The following is an 18,853-nucleotide window of genomic DNA, read 5'->3' on the forward strand; positions in this document are numbered from 1 at the left end:
ACGTATGCTCTTTGCTGTCTGGCTTCTTAAGGTATTTGTGCTTGTAAGGCCTGCTTGTAAAGTCAGCTGGGCAGTGGTCCACAAAGAAAAGGAAAAAAGATAGGAGGGGGTGGAGGGAGGGTGGAGGGTTGGGAGAAAGAAGGAAGGAAGGGAAGGAGGGAGGAAGGGAGGGAGGGAGGGAGGGAGGGAGGGAGGGATGGGAGGATAAGAGGGCAGGAGAGGGAGCGGGAGGTGGAGAGCAGGCAAAGGTGTTCCCTGGAGGCCCTGGAGAGTCTTCACAGTGAGGTGGATGTGTGTGCTGTAGGTGACTTTATCATAAGCTACAGTGGTTTCTAAAGGGATTTTACCTTGGCCAGGGGCCCATTCTAAGAGGTTTTTAATATGCTGTAGAAGAAGCTATTAACATTCTTCATATTTAAATCATCTTAACACATTGTAATCTTAGTGGTTACTTAGGTAAAGAATTACCTTGTGTTGTGTACACAAACTCAGAAATGCCTTCCAAGTATTTCCCAATCATATTTAATGAACTTACATTCATGTTAGGGTGTGTAATTATGTTCAATATTGTAGAAGGAAAAAGCCTATTTTCTCATTGGGTAGTTTTCAATATTAAAGCATCTGAAGAACAAGGTAGAGACTACCACTGTGATCCTCATAATTACTACAGTTTAAAATGGCAAGGTTTTGTCTTTTCCCACCCCCAATATTATGGAAAGTCCTTGCGATTCTTATCATAAATTAACAGCCTATATTTAAAAGTTCTGAAAAAAATACTTGGGAATTACTGGGAAAACGTTACCATCTCATCTTTTAAAAACTAAAAAATAATTCTTACCTTACCTACAATTAAAATGGAATTACGCATCACTGGAAAAAAAAGGCAGTTTTGCATTTAAAATGCAGATTGTTAGTGGGAAGCAAATTTAGTGCATTTACCCAGAGGAAACTATCCTTGGCCTTGGGGCACAGTTTCCCAGCCCCCTTTCTGGGATCCCGCTGTATACATTCCGAGTATGTTTGGCATATTTTATGTTTTCTATGCTTCATTTAGAAAGTACCTTGTTCTATGTTGTGTCTCTGTTAGGGCATGAAGTCTAGAGTGTTTACTGGATTTTTTAAATGCTTCAGTTGTTCAATGAGATAACATGGTCAGCCAAGGAGCAAAGAGCTCGGGCCTTACGGGCTTTGTTGTTGTTGCTAATTACTGAAGAATACTTGGGTAGTTCTTGTCCTTAGCACATGAGCCTGGAGGCCTCTGGAACCCAGACGTGAGACCCACAGAGTGAGACCCACAGGAGTCTTAAGTCATCATTTGTGCCTCTTGCTTCCTTCAGCAGGGGTCTCTGTCCTCTGCTGTCTCTCCCTTTCCCACCCCTCTCTCCCCTCCACGAATAGCCCCTTCTTCCATCCTGTGTAACACAGGACTTCCCAAGTTGCTGTTTTTCATGGAAGATTTTAGTGTGGAATAATGTATGATCTTGCCTTTATAATGGTACCATTTAAATGCATGTTACAATGGGCTGTCTGGATGATATAATGCTGCTTTGACAACAAAGAGAAGGCATGGTCCAGTTATAATGTGGGACGACATGAAAGCAATTAGGTAGGCAAATGTTGCTTGGGTCTGGGAATGTTTTGTTGCAGTGTTTTTAAAGGTCTTTTGAAGAAAGGGCCTCAAGAGGTTGGGGTGAATGTAATCAGATCATTTTTTCCTTATGTTAGAGGGTTTGGCAAAGGAAAGGCCAAGTGTGAGGGATGCAGGGAAAGGAAATAGACGTGGACTAGGCAGGAAAGGAACTCACACTGGCACAGGAAGCCAGGGCCCTGGAGAGGAAGTGAAGGAAAGGCAGGCACCACAAACTAGGCCAAGAAGAGGAGTAAACACAGTCCAAGAGCCAAGGGTTCTCGGGTGACAGGGTCTCTCTCTGCACCCGCTTGCTCTCTGCTTCCCCCACCTTAGAGGACTGCATTCACCCCACATGGTTCCCAGAGTAGGCCGTGCAAAGGAACCAGCCAAAAAGTATGAACCAATGCAGAGTCCTGGGCTCAGATTGCCTAGGAAAATGAACCCAGAATGTCTTCCACCCCATTTTCCAGCTACTCTCCATGTGAGCCAGCTTGGGAAATGCTGATTTGCAAGGGCTGACCACCACTCCTCAACCAGGCCTGACTTTACAGATGAGACGCTTTTAGGAAGAGTGCTTTTAATTTGATAAAACGCAACTACAAGTCCATACAGATAGTCCATGGACTGACACATGTCTGTCTTGTATGTGTGGATTCAGGAAGTGGGTGGTTAAAACAGTCTGTGGTTGGATTATCCCTTCTATGCAAAGGCCACATTAGCATATAGAGGTGACCCTCCTGGCCCTAAATAAGCATGGGAGATCAGTAGAGAAATGTCTTAGGGAGGAAATCCCTAAACACACAAAATACCCAGACAGAGTAAAACCACTGTTTGAACTAGAAAGCAAGCAAATGATCTGTGTGAATCCTAGGGGTTACTTGGTTATCTGTCCCAAGCCCCGCAGCCTGAAGGAACAAATCTTTCCTTTTATATGTGCATTGAAATTACTTGGACCTCAAGAACAGGAAAGTGTTGGAGGTTGTCCAGGGCCCACCCCACTATTTTTATGGATTTTTAACTTAAGTGCTTAACTCTAGGCGGGGTAGGGATAGTTCTCCTTGTGAATTCGTGTTCTGATTTCCTACTTTGCTTGAATTTTTAATCTCACATCCATCTTGCCTGACATCTGCTTATACACACTAAGCCGTGAACAAGCCCCTGCCTCTGGTCATCTGTTTTCAGAGGTCTAGGAATCCCCAGAAGTGCTTACTCTGAAACATAGCACAGCAAGCAACTTTGCAAGTGGATATGAAACATTCTCTTTCTTTCGGCCCTGCAATCAGGAATCTCTTGTTTACTGACTCCTCCCCACTACCCCAATCTTTCATCTGACATCACAGATTTTATAAGCTCCCAAATTCCGAAAGTGAATTGCATTTAAGCAGTGTCTAAACATGTTTTATCTCAAGAAACAGCACCAAACTGTCTTCCAAATTTACCATTCTATTAGTATCAATTTATAGTTCCATGAACAGAGTACAATCATTCACTTTTCATCATTCCCTCACCAACAATAGATATTTGTATTTTATATATATACCCATATATATCATAGGCAAAATATATTGTCCTGATATTTTCACTTCATTTGTTTAATTATGGAGACTTTGAGCATCTTTCCATGAGTTCAATGGCCAGTTATACTTATTGCTCTATCAGCTACTGTTTTTTTTTAAATTAGGTAGTTGGTAATTTTCCTACTGAGTTGTAAAAACTCTTTGCACATTAAAGATAGTAACACATTGTTGTGTTTGTTGCAAGTATTTCCCCTGGCTTGTTTCTTCTCTTAGGTTTTCAGAGGTGCATCCAGTCCCATGGGGATGCCCTTGGCATTGGGATTCTTTCTGACTTTCCACCTGGTTCTTAGTGGGGAAGCCCCACACATGTAGGGCTATGGGTTTGACGTGGACCAGCGTTTGGGTGTTTTGTTTGTTTTCCCTGTCCACCCCTCACCACCAGCCATTGTTTGCTTTCTCTGGGGCACAGTGAGCACTTGGAGGTGACACCTACCTGGTGCTTTTTGTTCTCTCCCCTTGCTGAGGGAGAAAAGGGCAAGTTCTCTTTTATGATGCCAGTTTTGGCCTTTCCTTTGGGTTTTCAGATCAGCTCTCTGAGCCACTCACATTTAAAAAAAAACCGCTTTACTTATTTTTTAGAGAGAGGGGGAGGGAGGGAGGGAGGGAGAGAAACATTTATGTGAGAGGGAAACATTGATCCGTTGCCTCTCATCCATGCCCCAACCAGGGACCGAACCCGCAACCCAGGCATGTGCAATGACCAGGAATCAAACCAGCAACTTTTCACTTTGCGACATGATGCCACCAAGTGAGCCACACCTGTCAGGGCACGGGTCTTTTTTTAGCTTCAACTCTTCTTCTAGGCTTGGAGTTATGTGGCTCCTGCTAGACCATTTGCTAGATTCGGTTCACTTTGTTCAGTGTGGGGAGAAGAGGCTTTGCTAATCTGCATCTAGGCTGCTTCCTTTCCTAGAAACATGAAGTTCAACTTGGGTGTTTCTTTAGCGAGCACATTCTATTTCTTGGGTCCCCGGGAAGCCACTTTTGCTCAGAGCGCAGTTTGAAGTGGGCCAGCAGAGTGGCAGAGACAACACGAGCAAAATGCACACGACTGTCATTATAAGAGAAATCCTGTGTTCCTCTCCTGCCAAGCAAAATCTGCGTGGAAGGGCTTGCGTCCTGAATGGCGCCGGGCCCTTGGGAGTGCATTTGATATTTGCAAATCCCAGCTAGGTTTTGTTTTTTTCGTTTCCTGCAGAATTAGTAACCCTTTATTTTCTTCAAATGTGCTTCAAAAGTGCATCTAGAGGACTACGCGTGCTTCTTTCATAGAATATTCTCAGCTCTAATAACCATTACATGGTAATGACCATGACATATGATGTGATTAACCCATGAGCGTTCACCGGGTAATGAAGCCCTGTCTCATCTCCAGTGTTCCTCACTCCATGTTCTTAAGAATCATCTGGGAACTCTTGACAATCCAGTTTCCCTGGCCCCGCCCCCGCCCCCAGAAATTCCGATGTAGAAGGTGAAGGTGGAGCCCAGGAATCTGCATTTATTTATTTTTTTATAAAGCAAAAGAAAGGGTGGGATAGTGGGAGGGACAGAGACAACAATGTGAGAGAACTACATTAATTGGTTGCCTCCTGCACACCCCCAACTGGGGACCTGGCCCACAACCCCTGGGCGTGTGCCCTGACTGGGAATCACACTGGTGAGTTTGGGTTTGCATGCCAGCATTGAATCCACTGAACCTACACCAGCCAGGACAGGAATCTATATGTAATAAGCACAAACGTGTAGTTCTACATTTGGGGTTCTTAGTGCTCGCTTGGAGTCCAGAGAAGGCTATCTGAGCCTCAGTGCTTTGACACTTGGGATGCGATCATTTTTTGTTGTTGGGGCTGTCCTGTATCCTTTAGGATGTTTAGCACGTCCCCGGCCTCTATCTCTTAGATGCCAGGAACACTCTCCCACCGAAAGGGTCTCCGTACTTTGCAAAATGTCCCCACGGGGGTCAAATCATCCCGATTGAGATTTGTTGACTTAGGGGAGAATAAATGAGAAAATCTTAATTAGAAACAGTTTTTACTTTTGAATGCAGACGTCTGTACCCTGGCATTGATTTCACTGAACAAATTAAATATTTCTGAGCACCTGGTATGTACCAAGCCCTTTATATAAAAATGTTTAATCTAATCATGGCTACCTCTTTAATATTTTATAAGATGGAAGAAAAGGAAATGTTCTTGTAAATTAATATCTATCAAACAGGCATTTTTTTCCTAAATTAATATTGCCATTTTTTCTATAAGATGCAGCAGAATGTTAAAATTCCTATTAACAGGAATATGAGAATAATATTAAATTAATGTTAATATTAACATTGACGTTGCTTTGGGAAAGAAGTAATTCAGAATAAAGTCAGTGTGAATTGCTGTACCTTTTCTAACAAAACACATTTGATTTGTAAACTTGACATTCAAATCTAGGAACACAGGAAGAAAGAGCAATGGTACACCTACCAACGTAGTTTATAAAGTCTCACCTCTGCTGTAAGTTCAGACTCTTTCCTTGGGGAGTAAATAACTGTACCCAAACACGCTCATTTCACTGTGAGTTTTTCACATGCTAGTAAAATGTTAAAAATAGATCGTGATGTAGGGCACCCAGATATTTAGCTCCTTCAGTCAGTGACAGGAGGAGCGGAAGAAAACAAGGAAAGAAGAAGAGAGGAGGGGGGGAGAGGAATTGACCAAGGCCCACGCGATTGGTGTAATCCTCAGTAAATTCTATTGAAATTCAAGAATGTAAATGGCAAACATGCAAAAAGGCTGGTGAAATAATTCCTAAATGCAAAGAAGCCTATTGATATTCCAGAAGCCCAAGGGGAGCCCCGGATGTCCCCGATGTAGACTTTGTCCCTCCCTGTGGAAAGGTGTGAATACAGCTCTGGAGGGCAAAGAAGCCCCCTGTCCTCCCCCAGAGCCCTATGTTAACATCATAGGGTGGACAGGCTTTCTGGGCAGGTCTCATGGTATCATTTCTTTTTTTAATTTGTATTGGGAATCTAGGACCTTCGTGGACTAGGAAAGAAGCACTAGACCCTGGGGGTTTGTCTTTCCCTTTCCCTGTGTTTGGCGGCACCCAGAATTGACTCTCAGAAGAGAACCCCAGGACCTTGGCCAGCAGTTCCAACCGGGGATGGAATCTCAAAGGAGAGTAAGAAGCTCTGACTTGCAAAGTTGGGGAAAGAGAATCAGTAGGAAACTGAAAACCCTAATGCCTAGCAAAAAGTTAAATTCAAGAAATCTGACTTTATGTTAGTTTCCTCTGCAGAAAATGTGCAGAGTAAAATAACTGCTGGCTTAAAAATTTTTTTTTTTTTTAAATTTTAATTGTTCAAGTACAGTTTTCTGTCTTTTACTCCCATCCGACTGCTGGCTTTTTAAATGCTGTGTTCCGGGTAGGGTGTTTCAGTGTGTGTCCTCTCAGGATTTCTAGGCCTTCAGTTTTCAAAGGGTCATTAACATTATTTAAATATTCATGTTGGGGGAGGGGATTACAGACTGAAATTTCAGACAGCTCTGGAGTGAGGGATGGCTGGCCACCCAACTGACCGAGCCCCGCGCGGTGTATCAGCTGCCTCCTTCCCCAGCGCTGGCTTTGTTAACACACGCGCTTTGACACCGGGATGCAGGCGGCCGCAAAGGGGAGGGCAGCATGAAGGCTCTGGCAAGGCAGCGTGCTGGAAACATCCTTGTCCACACCTCAGCCTCTGGGCACTGTCAAGGAGAGCCCCTAAACGCACGGAGACCCCCCTCCCTGTTACAAAGATGCATTCCCAACTGCTCCCTGGGGCTTCCCCCAGGGACCGTTGTGATGCAGGGTGAGGGACGAGTCTTGATTCTCCCACTTGGGTAGAAACTCCGCAGCTCCTGGCATTACGAGCGCGCCCGTGCTCCCACACCCTTCCTCAAACACTCATATACACCTATGCACACACCAACACCCATGTACACACACACACACACACGCCGACACGCCCACCCATGCGCTAACACAGCCACACACAGCCCTCTCCCCAGCTGGGAAATACCCGAGTTCACTTATCCGACCCCTTTCCTCCTGGCTCCTCCCCCTCCAGCCCTCAGTCCTTCCCTCCGTCCCTCCCTTCAACCTTCTATCCCTCCATTCTTGCATCCCTTCTTTCTATCCATTCATTCATTTCTTGGCTTTTGCATAGATTTTGCTCAGGTCTCATAGATGAAGTGGGGTGGACGGGCAGGGTAAGAGGAAGCGGAGGGGCGGACCTCCAGCTCCAAGCCCAGGACGGGGCGGGGAAGGGGGCGGGCCTGGGGAACTGGCGGGCGGCGCTCCCAACCATCTAGTTCTCCCTGCGGCCACGCTCCAGGCTCAGGACAGATGCTCTCGCCCCACCCCGGGGCTGCCGCACGCCTTTCTCCGGAGTCTCCTGGACGCCTTAAGGAGAAGGCAGTGGCCTTGCCGGGTTGAAGCGGAGCCCGAAGGCTGCGTCCCCCAGGATCCGGTGCCCAGAGGTGGGTGTCCAAGTTGTAGCGCTTCGGTCGGAATACCACATCCCTGGGGCGCTTTCCCCTCCTGGTGTTGGGGCCTCCAGCGTGGGGAGGATGGGGTCCGAAAGGGATCGGTGATCGGGGGAGGCCTGGGGACCACCTCGGACCTTAAAGGGCTTTCATGGTACTTGTCTAGAGGAGCGTACGTGGGGAGGACGCCCGGAGAGACAGGGCTGTGGCCATGTGGCTTTGAATTCTTAGGTTTGGGGGAGGGCCAAGCCGTTGCCTGCTTTATTCAATACTTATTTACTTATATATGCTTAAAAAAAATAAACTTAAGACGCCTCCCCAACACATACTCTTAGCTGGCTGTACAGGAAAAACAGTGAAAAATCGCACGGCGATAGCCGCCTCCCCAGATGGGGGAGCAGTGGTGGAAGGAACTCACGGGGGAGACGCGGGTCCTGCCTCCTTAGCTGGCAGCGCTGGGAGCGTTTTCGGAGGTCAGGAGCTTTAGGGAGAGACTGTGGCCCGGGAGGCTCCGGTGCCGGGCGGCTCGAGCCTTTTCTGGGCTGGGGCACTGAACTCCGGAGACGATGCGCAAGGAGGAAGCAGCCGTTCTGCGCAGGGAGGCAGGAGGGGTCCGGGGCGACCTGAGCCTGAAAGTTTGCCCCCAGGCTGGGATTCCAGCTCTTAGGATCCGGTGTTTTAACCTGGATAAAGCCGAAGGGTACTCCTATTTGGGTCCTTCTGGGACTCTTTGGGGAGACAAAGAAGAGCGTCGCGGTGGCGAGTGCTGTACCCTGTGCCTGTGGTGCCCGTGGAGGCGGCAAGGAGATAGACAGCCGCCAGCCGCCCTGAGACATTAATCTAGAAAAAGGCAGTGGAGAACCGGCACTGAATCGATGTTGCTCAGAGCCCGGAGCCTGGGAGCCCGGGAGCCGCACAGGGAGCCGACTGGCTGGTGGCCGAGGGAGAACTGAAGGCAAAGGGCGGGCTGCTTGCAGTGGGAGCGAGGCAGCGAGAGCCCTCTTGGGAGCAAGATGGACAGCCGGGTTTCTGAGCTCGCTGGCCCTGGGGCTAGACTCTCGCCAGCCCTGGGAGTCCCTTCTCAATCCGAAAAAGGGAGGAGGGGGTGCTTCTTAGAGAGAGGTGGCTCACTTAGAAGATGGTGGATTATCTCTCCGGACCAGGCGAAGCCAGCGTCCCGCGTGGGATAGTAGTGGTTTGATTTTGATACGCTGTGTGGTTAGACTTGGAACAAATCTCTGCACCCTTCCCTGGAGCAGTTTTCAGTGCAGGGCCATTAATTTTGCAGATGCTGCCCCCCCCCCCCCATGTATTTACCTTTGAAAAGAGACTACACACACCCACATATACCTTTGGGTGCATGGTATATCTTTGAGCCTGCCAACAAGTTTAACCTCTCTGAGGGCGCGCTCTCCGGTCTTAACACACGTTTCCAGGCACCTACCCCTCACTGCTGTAATCCCAGAGGAGTTGTTTCCCTGGCTTTGTTCCCTGGCAGTGTTCACTTAAGCATCACACTTTTCTTCCCGGAAATGTTCCCAATTTAAACACTCTTCCTCTCCCAGCGTGGCGGCGTCCCTGAATGTGTTTATTCATCAATAACATTTCAGAGCAGTGCTTCTAGAACACGTGCATCTCGTAAGGGGTTTACCCTGTTTCTTTAAACAAAAAGCCTTGTAAGCATCGAAACTTGCCCTAAAGCCGCTCCTGAACCAGCTGTCCTCCGCCAGCTCGCTGTCCTCCCCACTTCTGACACAGGCTCTTTGCTTAAAGGGCATTTTTCTCTTTTGAGTGGACACACCATGGGTCTTGGGGGCCCTGCAGTTATTTTGGGCTGCTCTACCAAAATTAGTCATGAGCCAGGAGAAACGAAAGTGATACCATCTGGGCCTCCCCACCCCTTACCTAGAGCAAACTGTGCCGTTAAGTGTCGATCTGTCTCTCTGGCACCAGGTACATTACATCCTTTCCGGGATGCCGAGGCGCTGCCAGCCTGAGAGGGATGGCTGGGCCCTTAGATGGGACAGACATTGTGAAACACCCATTATCTCACAGCCCTGGAATGACAGTTGGCACAGCTTCCCTCGCGCAGCATTCAGGGTAGTGTTGTCAGATGTATTTCGCTTTCATAAGGGGCTCATTGTGACTTCGTAGCCTGGAGATCTCAGGGCTGGGCATCGAAGCAGGTTGTTTTAACTTCATTAGCAAGTGAGGGGCGAGTGGTTCACTGTTTTTATTTCAAAAACTGCCAATATTTTAGTATAAAACATTAACTGTTGCTCTTCAAATACACGAACACCCTGCCCTTTCCAGTTAATTTATAATTATCGTCTAGACACCCTTTTGGATCCGCTAGACTCTTAAAGCACCCATGTCCCAGATTTCTGTCATGATGCATGGCAAGTCTACTGAGTAGGGTAATGAGAAATGCTTCAAAGAGAGATGAAATCGGATTTTGATGGAGGTTATGTTGGGGGATTTAAATCACTGAAACAGGAGCGTGTTGAAAATTTACTTCTGAAAACCAAGGGGATGGTGTTTAGGTGCATTCTTTACTTTTATACATCTCTCAGCCTTCATCTACCTTGAATTAGCTGTTCTAGTTTAGGGTCTTGAATCACATAAGAGTTGCCCTGTGCTTAGTCAATTGACCAGGGATCCTGTGTCAGCTATTGGAAGTTGGAAGTCATTAATTAATACACCGACCAGTTACAATCTTAGTGTTAGTTAACTTAATACCCAGAGGCAGATTTTCTGTGAAGCTCAAAAAAGCCTAAAGTTTGGGGCTGCACGCGGGTACCAGCTTTACCAAGTAGCACTCTGTGGCTGGGGACTGAAGGAGACAGTGCCTTCATGGACCACAATGCGTGACATATCTGTGTTAGCTAATTTCCTTCTAAGAATACATGTTACAACTGCTGTTCAAGTTTCAGACATTCACGGATGCTCTAGCGGCCCAGGTGGTTACCCAGACCGTGGCAGGGCCAGGTGCTCTGTGAGATCTGGAGCATGCACGTGAACGGAGTCTTAGTTCCCTCGTCTGTACGGATGGGAACACCAACATCTACCTGTTTCAAAGCTTTTGGTAAATGAGATGTATATGGAAGCACCTCGCACATGTGGTATTCTTCCCCAAATTGGTTGTTTTCTTAAATTAACTGAAGTTTTCTTTCATGCTTATGTCAGATGCGAATAAGCAGTTTTTAAAGCTGGTTTTAAAAATTGCACTAATTTTGTAGCAGATCAGTTGTGCATCCTTTGCACTGATCTCACGGAGAAGCTTTGAAGGTGGATGTTCTGCAAGCCTGACCTTCACCCCTGCCCTACTGCCCCCTCCTTTAGACCTGGGGGAGTCTGGATGATATTATTCCCCTCCCTCTTACCCCCAAAGCACTGACACTGTTGTTTTGAGGCTTCTTCCTGTCTTTACTTGCTCCCTTGTAACATTCCAAGTAATTCAAAAATTGCTTCTTATTGGGAAAACAGACCCGAGTTTTCAGGACCCTAATCCAGGGCTTTAGGCTCACTCGGTGACCAGCAGGTGATAGGAGTCAGTGGGACTCCCCTTCTCCAGCTCCTAGGAGTTTTGTCCGTCACCAAGACAGGGCATGGATTAATATATTAAGTAAAGATTTGCAATGAAGGTTATATTTAAAAAGATTTTCAGACAAGCCTGGGAAGCCTAGTGGATCCCGTCTTTTTTGTCTTCCCATCTAACTTTTCACTCATTTGCAGTAGAGTTGACAGGTTAGATGGACGATTAAGTAGCACCACGGCGAGGTGGAGACACTGGAAACATTATTTTGAGTTAGTTCTTAGGCACCTACACATCATGCTTGTAAACAGACACATACGGAAGGTATCTTCCACCCTTGGTGCAAACTTCGCCGCAAATGTGTGGTGCTGGCCAGCGGTGGGTGGGTCCGTGGAGTAGGAAGAGCTTGTACATTTAAGGAAGTGGGGTGGTTAGAAACCAGTTGGGGAACTCACTAGCCACATGATTTAAAAAGCAAAACCTTGTAGCGCCTAAGTCAGTTTGTTATGCCACTGTGAAGTTTTCTTTTTAGTCACTTTCTGTAGAGGGAAGTTCCCCCCCCTCCTCAAAATGCCTGTGAGGGGTGGGAGGGACTGCCCAGCTCACATCCAGTGACTCTCGTGTCTGCTCCACCCAAGGAGCTCAGTTCTGCATGAAGATCAGTTTCTCAGGAATCTGCCTGTTCGCTTGGCAGCACATCTGGGTATGCGGCCCACTCGCCCCAGTGTCCTAGACCCTGGCACAGGCTGTCAGGACCAGCCATGGTGGGGGGGAGCCTGGATACAGCCTTTTGAATCAGAGTTGCTGGTGATGCCAAGTGCCAGGCAATGATGGCAATTCTGGGGCTCCACCAACAGGTTTATGGATTCTGCTTGAGCTTCCTGCCCCGTGGGGTGCCTAAACTCCTTATCTGCCGTATAGGATTGGTAAGAAATTGAGTCAGTTTGTAAAGGTAGATAGAACGGCCCGGGAATATGAACCTCTTTATGAACACGTAAGGATGTATTTTATTGCTTGGCATGTGCTTTAGTAAGGGGGCCTTGAGAAAGGACTATTGCTGTGCAGAGTAAGGACCAGTGATGCGGGAGCAGTGTTCCTGGGTTGTCAGAGGCGGCTGGACTGGGTTTCCACGGGGGCTGGAGTGCTCCAGGTCGGTAGGGTTTACAGGAGAAGTTACCAGGATTTCCAGGTAGTTAGTCCTTTGTTGGTTAGAAGAACAAGGCATGTGCTTGGAACTGCCACCCATAACCACACCAGATTCTGCAGAGAGAGAGAGAGCAGGTTTCTTAGGTGGCCATCCTGTCCACACCCCGTGACTCTTGCCAGGCTGTTTGTGGTGAACCTGCGGGCGGGGGCTAAGCCAGTGCTTCCCTGGGCAGAGACTGGCCCCACAGCCTGGAAAAGCCCTACACCTGTGCAGAAGACAGGGAGGAACCTACCTGCCTTTCTTCCCACCCAGCTGCCTTCAGCCTTGAAGGCCGAGCTCTGTCAGGGCCCAGGTGAGCCCTGTACCCTGGTGAAGTTTGTGTAGAAGGTGTGAGGAAGGCCAAACTACCCCTTTCTGAAGGCGCTTCACTTTCAGCCCCTCTTTCTGGCTGTGTTGGCTCGCACTGTGATGACGTCATTGGCACAGTGGAATCATGCTGAAAGTTACTTGGTCTAGAGTAACGCCTTGTGCGAGTTTTGTGATACAGCCTATGAAGAGAGAAAGGCACCATTGTTTAGCCTTTTTTTTTATGTGGGCAGTTGGGAGAGTGATTTTATTCCCAAAGGAATAAATCTTAATTTATTTTGTGGAAAATTCAAGTATTTCGAAATCCTGGATTCAAAAGCTCTTTCTGTATGTGCATGAAAATCAGGGTCCGTGTGCCCTGTGCCCTGTGATTCCAAGGCTACCGTTAGCTGGCTCCTTCGTATTTCGCGTTAGATCACTTTATCCTTGCAAAGGAGAGAAGGCATGCTCTGCTGACACAGTTCCAGATGAGCAGGATTTGTTCGTTTGGGGAAATAAATGAACAAACTGTATTGAAAACTTAGATTCCACCCAAAGCGCTTGCGATTATTCCTGTTTGGGGTCATTTGTCCTGTGGAGAAAAGTTCAATTCAGTGTTAAATGCGGCACAGGGATGGGCCTCGAGTGGGAGGCATTGCTCTGGCATGAAATCACAATGTGTACATTGTTTTTAAATATTCTTTTCATCGTATGCTTCATTATCAAAACAGTTTGCAGCCTCCAGAGGCTGACAGATGTGATGGTAGAAACTGCATGTGATGGTAGAAACTGGGGGCGTTAGACTGAGAAGTGACAGGGGGAAGTCACTCCCTCTCCAACCACCATTCAGAATGGGATAGATTTTTTCTCTTCCAGGGAATTCCCTGTAACCCCCAGAGATGCCTTGAGGTTGAGGTTTCCAGGCATGGGGCTGGGAGGAGCCAAGAGATAGGGAATTAACATTTTTTGTAAGCCAGATGCCAAACTGGTGGCATCGTTTTCACTGTGTTTTACTAATCCTCAATCATCATCATTGTATTTTATTTATTTATTTATTTCCCCCCAAAGATTTTATTTATTTATCTTTAGAGGGGAAGGGAAGGAGAGAGGGAGAGAAATATCAATGTGTGGTTGCCTCTCGTGTGTCCTCTGCTGGGAACCGGGACCTGGCCTGCAACCCAGGCATGTGCCCTGACTGGGAATCGAACCGCGATCGTGTGGTTCACAGGCCCGCGCTCAATCCACTGAGCTACACCAGCCAGAGCATCATCATTGTATTTTAAATGAGGACGTTGAGGCCCTTGGAAGTTCGTTCTGTCATCAGCCAGCGGTCCCACTAGGACACAGTGTCAGGCCAGTGTTCTCACCCAGCTCCCTCCTGTCACTAAACCAGTGTAAAGGGGCCTTGCTGTTCAAAGTGTGGTCGGGGACCTCCAGTGCCTGCATTGCCCACCCAGGAACTCCTTGAAACGGCAGGATCCTGAGGCCCTGGGGCCCGTTGCAGACCTGCTGAACTGGATCTGCACTTTGAGCTAACTCCATTGTGGGAAGCACCCTACTACAGTGAGAACTAGCCCAGCCTCTGGTCTGAATCCTCAAACTCTTGAGACATTAGGCTCCCTGGGAGAGGGGAAGGGCGCTACTGTACGGAATCTAGTGGGATGCAGCTACACATTCCATAAGGCACCGGACAGCCCTCTCACCCCCTGCCCCAGTGTCCACAGTTGGGAAACCCGGGCCCAGCTGTCCGTATCTAGAATTCACGTCCTGTACATATGTCTCTGTAGGTCCAAATAACTGCAGATCTCTAGCAAGCATGTCATACAATGAAATGATACAAACTGCCATGTGCCATGCACACGTGATTCTCTTTATTGGGGCTGGAAAAGAGAACAAGAGCTTAAATTGTGGCACGAAAGATTTCCATTGTAGTTTTGGGAATGTCTGACCATCCTATCCAAGATGCAGTGAGATATTTCTGCATGAGAGCTGAGAGGTACTCAGGATGCTAACAGACGATGCTCCCCTAATCCTGCCTGGCAACAATGCCTTTTGTTTCTTTGTTGTCTTCCCCCCAAACTCATCCAGGTCTCTGTCCTACCTTTCAGGTCTCTAGCATACTGTGATGGGTCAGCTGTGCCACCTGGAGGCTGGGGGTAGGAAGGAAATCAATGACAGACCAGGAGAGGCAAAGCTTCATTCCTGCCCCTGGGGGGTCTCTGCATCTCCCTTTGTCCTCTCTCAGCTTTTTTAATTCCCCCAGGTGGCAGGCATTTCCACTGGTGAACTGCTGTCCCCTCTCCCCTCTTCTTTTTAAACTCTGGCCCAGAACATCTGGGGCCAGTTTTCTTTATTTCCTCTGTCCCGCTCTCTCTTCTTCCTTTTGTGAACCAAAAATCAACCCAAATCTTGACTGGGCAGTGAAACCAGTATGCCCAGTGTATATATGAAGGAGGGGAATTTTCTGAACTGAAATTGAAGACAATGAAGAGCCCCTGTCCTTCCGTCGTGAGTCCCCTTCAAAGGTGCTACCAACGTCTCCCCCCTACTTTCTTGTTTTACTCCGATTACCCTTGCTTTTTATTGAGCTCCAGAATTTTAAAACGGAGTTCTTTGTGTTTTCCAGCTTTCTTTCATTGTTGGTATTATAACAGTCATTTCCCACTCATTTTTAATAAACACTATCAGTGAAGTAGATTGGTCTAGACAAGTTTTGGAGCCAAAGTGCAATAGATTTATAACAAGGCATTCCAAGTAAGGGAAAACCTCTTCGCCACTTCTGTGTACCTTTTTTTCTTAACTTTCATCATCTCTTACAAGTGAAAGGAGACCTGGAAAGTGATTGGCAGGCTGTGCAGAACATTTACCCCCAGCATTTGGACTCAGGGTTCAGGGCAGAAGAAGCCAGAGCCCTGGGCTTCTGGCCAGAGTGGAATGTATCTGCCCTGGTCTGGGAAGCCCATCTTTTCCCAGGGTAGACCAGCTGATCCGTGCCAGAGGGCTTTAAATTGGAAAAGGTAAAGGTAGTCTTTGCTTGTGTCTCTTTTTTCCTTAAATGCTCTGTCCCCCTCTGCCACCCCCTTCCTGTGTCCAACCCACACCCTCCAAGTGCATTCTCACATTTCATGAAACTCCTCAAGGGTCCTCTTGGGCTTGATACTGCATGTCATCTCTTGCAACATCCATAAACTCTCTCTACCATGAATTATGCCTTTCAGAATTGGCCCGGAAAAGTACTAACAATCATCACACAATTGACTGCTGCAAAATACTTGGATAATACAAAGTAACAATTACTAGGGCTTTATGAAGAATGGACCCAAACCAAGGACAGAGCTTGTGTGAGCACAGGAGGACATAATATGCTGCACATACAATTGAATAAAACCTTGAACTATTAAAAAAATTATTTGTTTATTTTGAGATAGAGGGGAAGGCAGGGAGAAAGAGAGGGAGAGAGACATCGATGTGTAAGAGCCACATTGATTGGCTGCCCTTCACACACCCCAACCGGGGACCAGGCCCACAACCCAGGCATGCACCCCAATGGGAAATTGAATCTGGGACCCCTCGGTCTGTAGGACAATGCCCAACCCACCAAGCCACACCAGTCAGGGCAAAACTTTGAACCTATAACATGAGCTAATTTTCATCCACACATTGTGATCTAGCTTCTTTCAGAAGATTGTAACTGCAAAAAAGTTCAGATTTGCATATTTCTTCAGTGAGTTGAATCTTCCATAAAAGCAGATATTCTGAGATTGAAGTACGTTTAAATTGCTTGCGGATAATGAATACTTACTGCAAGTTAAGGCCCATTTCAAGTGTCATCTCTGGGCCTCATAACATCTTACTGGGGACGAGAGTATTATGGTAATGTTTTTGTTACAGATAAATAAACTGAGGCACAGGGCTTATGGCCAAGGGCACATAGCTAGTGGCAAAGCCAGGATTTGAATTCCTGTAGTCCGGCTTTTATAGATAATCCTTTAACCATTACCCTCCTAGTCTGCCTTCTTGGTGACTGACATAAGCTGCACTTGGCCTCTGCTTTGACTACCATTGAGGGTATAAATCTCAGACCATAAGCAAAGGCTTGCAAAAAGACGGCATTTTAAAACTTAACGCCAATTAACTTAATTTTTGCCTCTGAGCCTTCAACCTATTCGGCTAACAGAAAATTTAACCTCAGCTATATTTGGAACATGCTTACCTTGTGACTGATTGCATCCCAGACCCGAAGTTTGAGAAGGTGCCAAGTTGTGGGAAGGTGGGTCATCCACAAACCCATCCACGCTGGGGTTAGCTGCGATTTCCACTCATGTGTCCACATGACTTTGACTGTTTCTGTCCACATGGCCAAGGTTGAGGCTCTCTGCTAGTCTTTGCAGGCATGAGCTGGAGCACGGAGTCCTTGGCAAGTTTGGAAACGTGGAACCTGGAATCTCTCCTCTCTAAAGTCTTGCCAGTTCCCGGAGGAGCTTCCAGGGGGTAGGGCAAAACACCCAGGCTGCAGGGAGAAAGGGCCCTTTCTAAACCACCAGGCATAATCTTGTTGATGGCTTCGATTTTTGCACACACCAGGAAGTACCTTGACTCCTTGATCCCAGGGCCCCAAGCAAGCATTGCAATTAAAAGCTTGGCCGGCTACCTAAGGAGGAGCGAAAGCAAGGAGAAGACATTTATTCAGATCTCAAAACTGTTCATGGAGCAGGATGGTGGCTGCCAGGTGCTGGTGGGAGGGGGGAGTGGGGAGTTAGTGTTCAGCGGGTATGAGGTTTCAGTTGTACAAAATGAAAAGAGTTTTGTGTATGGATGGTGGTGATGGTAGCACAGTGGGGATGTGCTTAGTGCTGGGGAACTACACACTTCAAAATGATTGAAATGCTGAATATGATGTATATTTTACCACAATAAAAAAAAAAAACCAAAGCCATCAATGCAAAGATTGGATGTCCTTTGTACAGACTTTGACTTCAATTAAAAATAGCAAAAAGATAATATCCAAATGACATACGTGAGAAATAAATAATTGTAAGGATAAAACGTGTTCATCGAAACTATTTTGCAAGGCTAAGGGACATCTTCCCTGGGACATGCTGGGTCTTGTCTCACCTCTGAGCCAAGCCTGAGTCGTAAACACTGCGGGCCCTAGATGCCCAGTCATGAATTGGCCCAGGGAGTGTTTGAGGGTCCAAGTGGCCCATTCGCTTGGAGAGCCCTCGGCGGGACCAGCCTGAGTGGCAATGGTGCCCTCACTGGAGGTCGTAGGGCTGTGCTTTCCTCTGCCGCCCAGGCAGCTCCCTGGTGCTGGGACCATGGCAGCTCCTTCATTACCAGCATTGGAGGGTCCTGAGCTGCTGCATTTCTCAGTTACGGTTTCCTTTGCAAATTCACTCTCTCACCTTTCCAAGGGGGAAAGTCCTCCTCCCTCTCCCTTTTCCCTCCATGCTGGCCCCATGACAAGGGCAATGATGGATGCCTAGACTTGTCCTCTGGTGTCCCAGTGCCAGAGAGACATGAGGCCCCGCACCAGCCCGGCCTCTGAGTCAGGATGAGGTGCCTGTCCCCCTGTCTCAAAGCCACACTTTCTGGGAGATTGCTGCTCCCTTGTGCTTCTGTGGCTCTCACAGAGGGCACGCTCCGAGAGTGACCCTTGGGTTGCAAGGTTGTAGAAATACAGCAGTGGCAGTCTTGCCACCAGGCTCTGGTGCCTCACGTGCCGGGTGAGTTCCTGGTGCAGGGCCAGCTCCCAAGGTTCTTTCTGACGCCATGACAACCGTGTGACTTCTGCCTGCCAGCCCCACGTGGTGTGGGGGCGTTTCTGCGGTGGCCACTCCTAGTTTCTGCCCTCGCGTGTGTTGGTTTTTAATGCAATTGGGGTAGAATACATATAACACAGAATTTACCATCTGAACCATTTATTTTAAATTTTTTTGAACTATTTTTAAATGTACAGTTTTGTGGCATTGCGTGCACTCACATGTCGTGATATCGCCACCACCAGCCACCCACAGAACCGTTTCTTTCATCGTGCCACATTGAAACTCTCTCTACTAAACAGCAACTTCCCCATTTTACCCTCCTACCCCCTGGCAACCACCATTCTGT

The 18,853-nt window shown here is 47.5% G+C and overlaps 1 protein-coding gene across 6 annotated transcripts in view; it reads left to right on the forward strand.

Annotated features, from left to right (window-relative positions):
• The window catches only part of PALM2AKAP2 (PALM2 and AKAP2 fusion), a 307,652-nt gene that overhangs the window by 199,472 nt on the left and 89,327 nt on the right, over window positions 1-18,853 (forward strand). Inside the window, exon 1 of one of the 6 annotated variants that reach the window (XM_037036081.1) lies at window positions 7,639-7,709. The exons of the other annotated variants lie outside the window; for them this stretch is intronic. The gene's annotated coding sequence lies outside the window, so the exon portion shown is untranslated. Of the gene's footprint in view, window positions 1-7,638; window positions 7,710-18,853 lie in introns of those variants that run through there. 6 annotated transcript variants of the gene reach the window in all.

This window comes from Sturnira hondurensis, unplaced genomic scaffold (genome assembly GCF_014824575.4).
Source record: "Sturnira hondurensis isolate 20B ecotype Veracruz unplaced genomic scaffold, ASM1482457v3 Scaffold0022566, whole genome shotgun sequence".
In the NCBI taxonomy this organism is placed as follows: Eukaryota; Metazoa; Chordata; class Mammalia; order Chiroptera; family Phyllostomidae; genus Sturnira; species Sturnira hondurensis.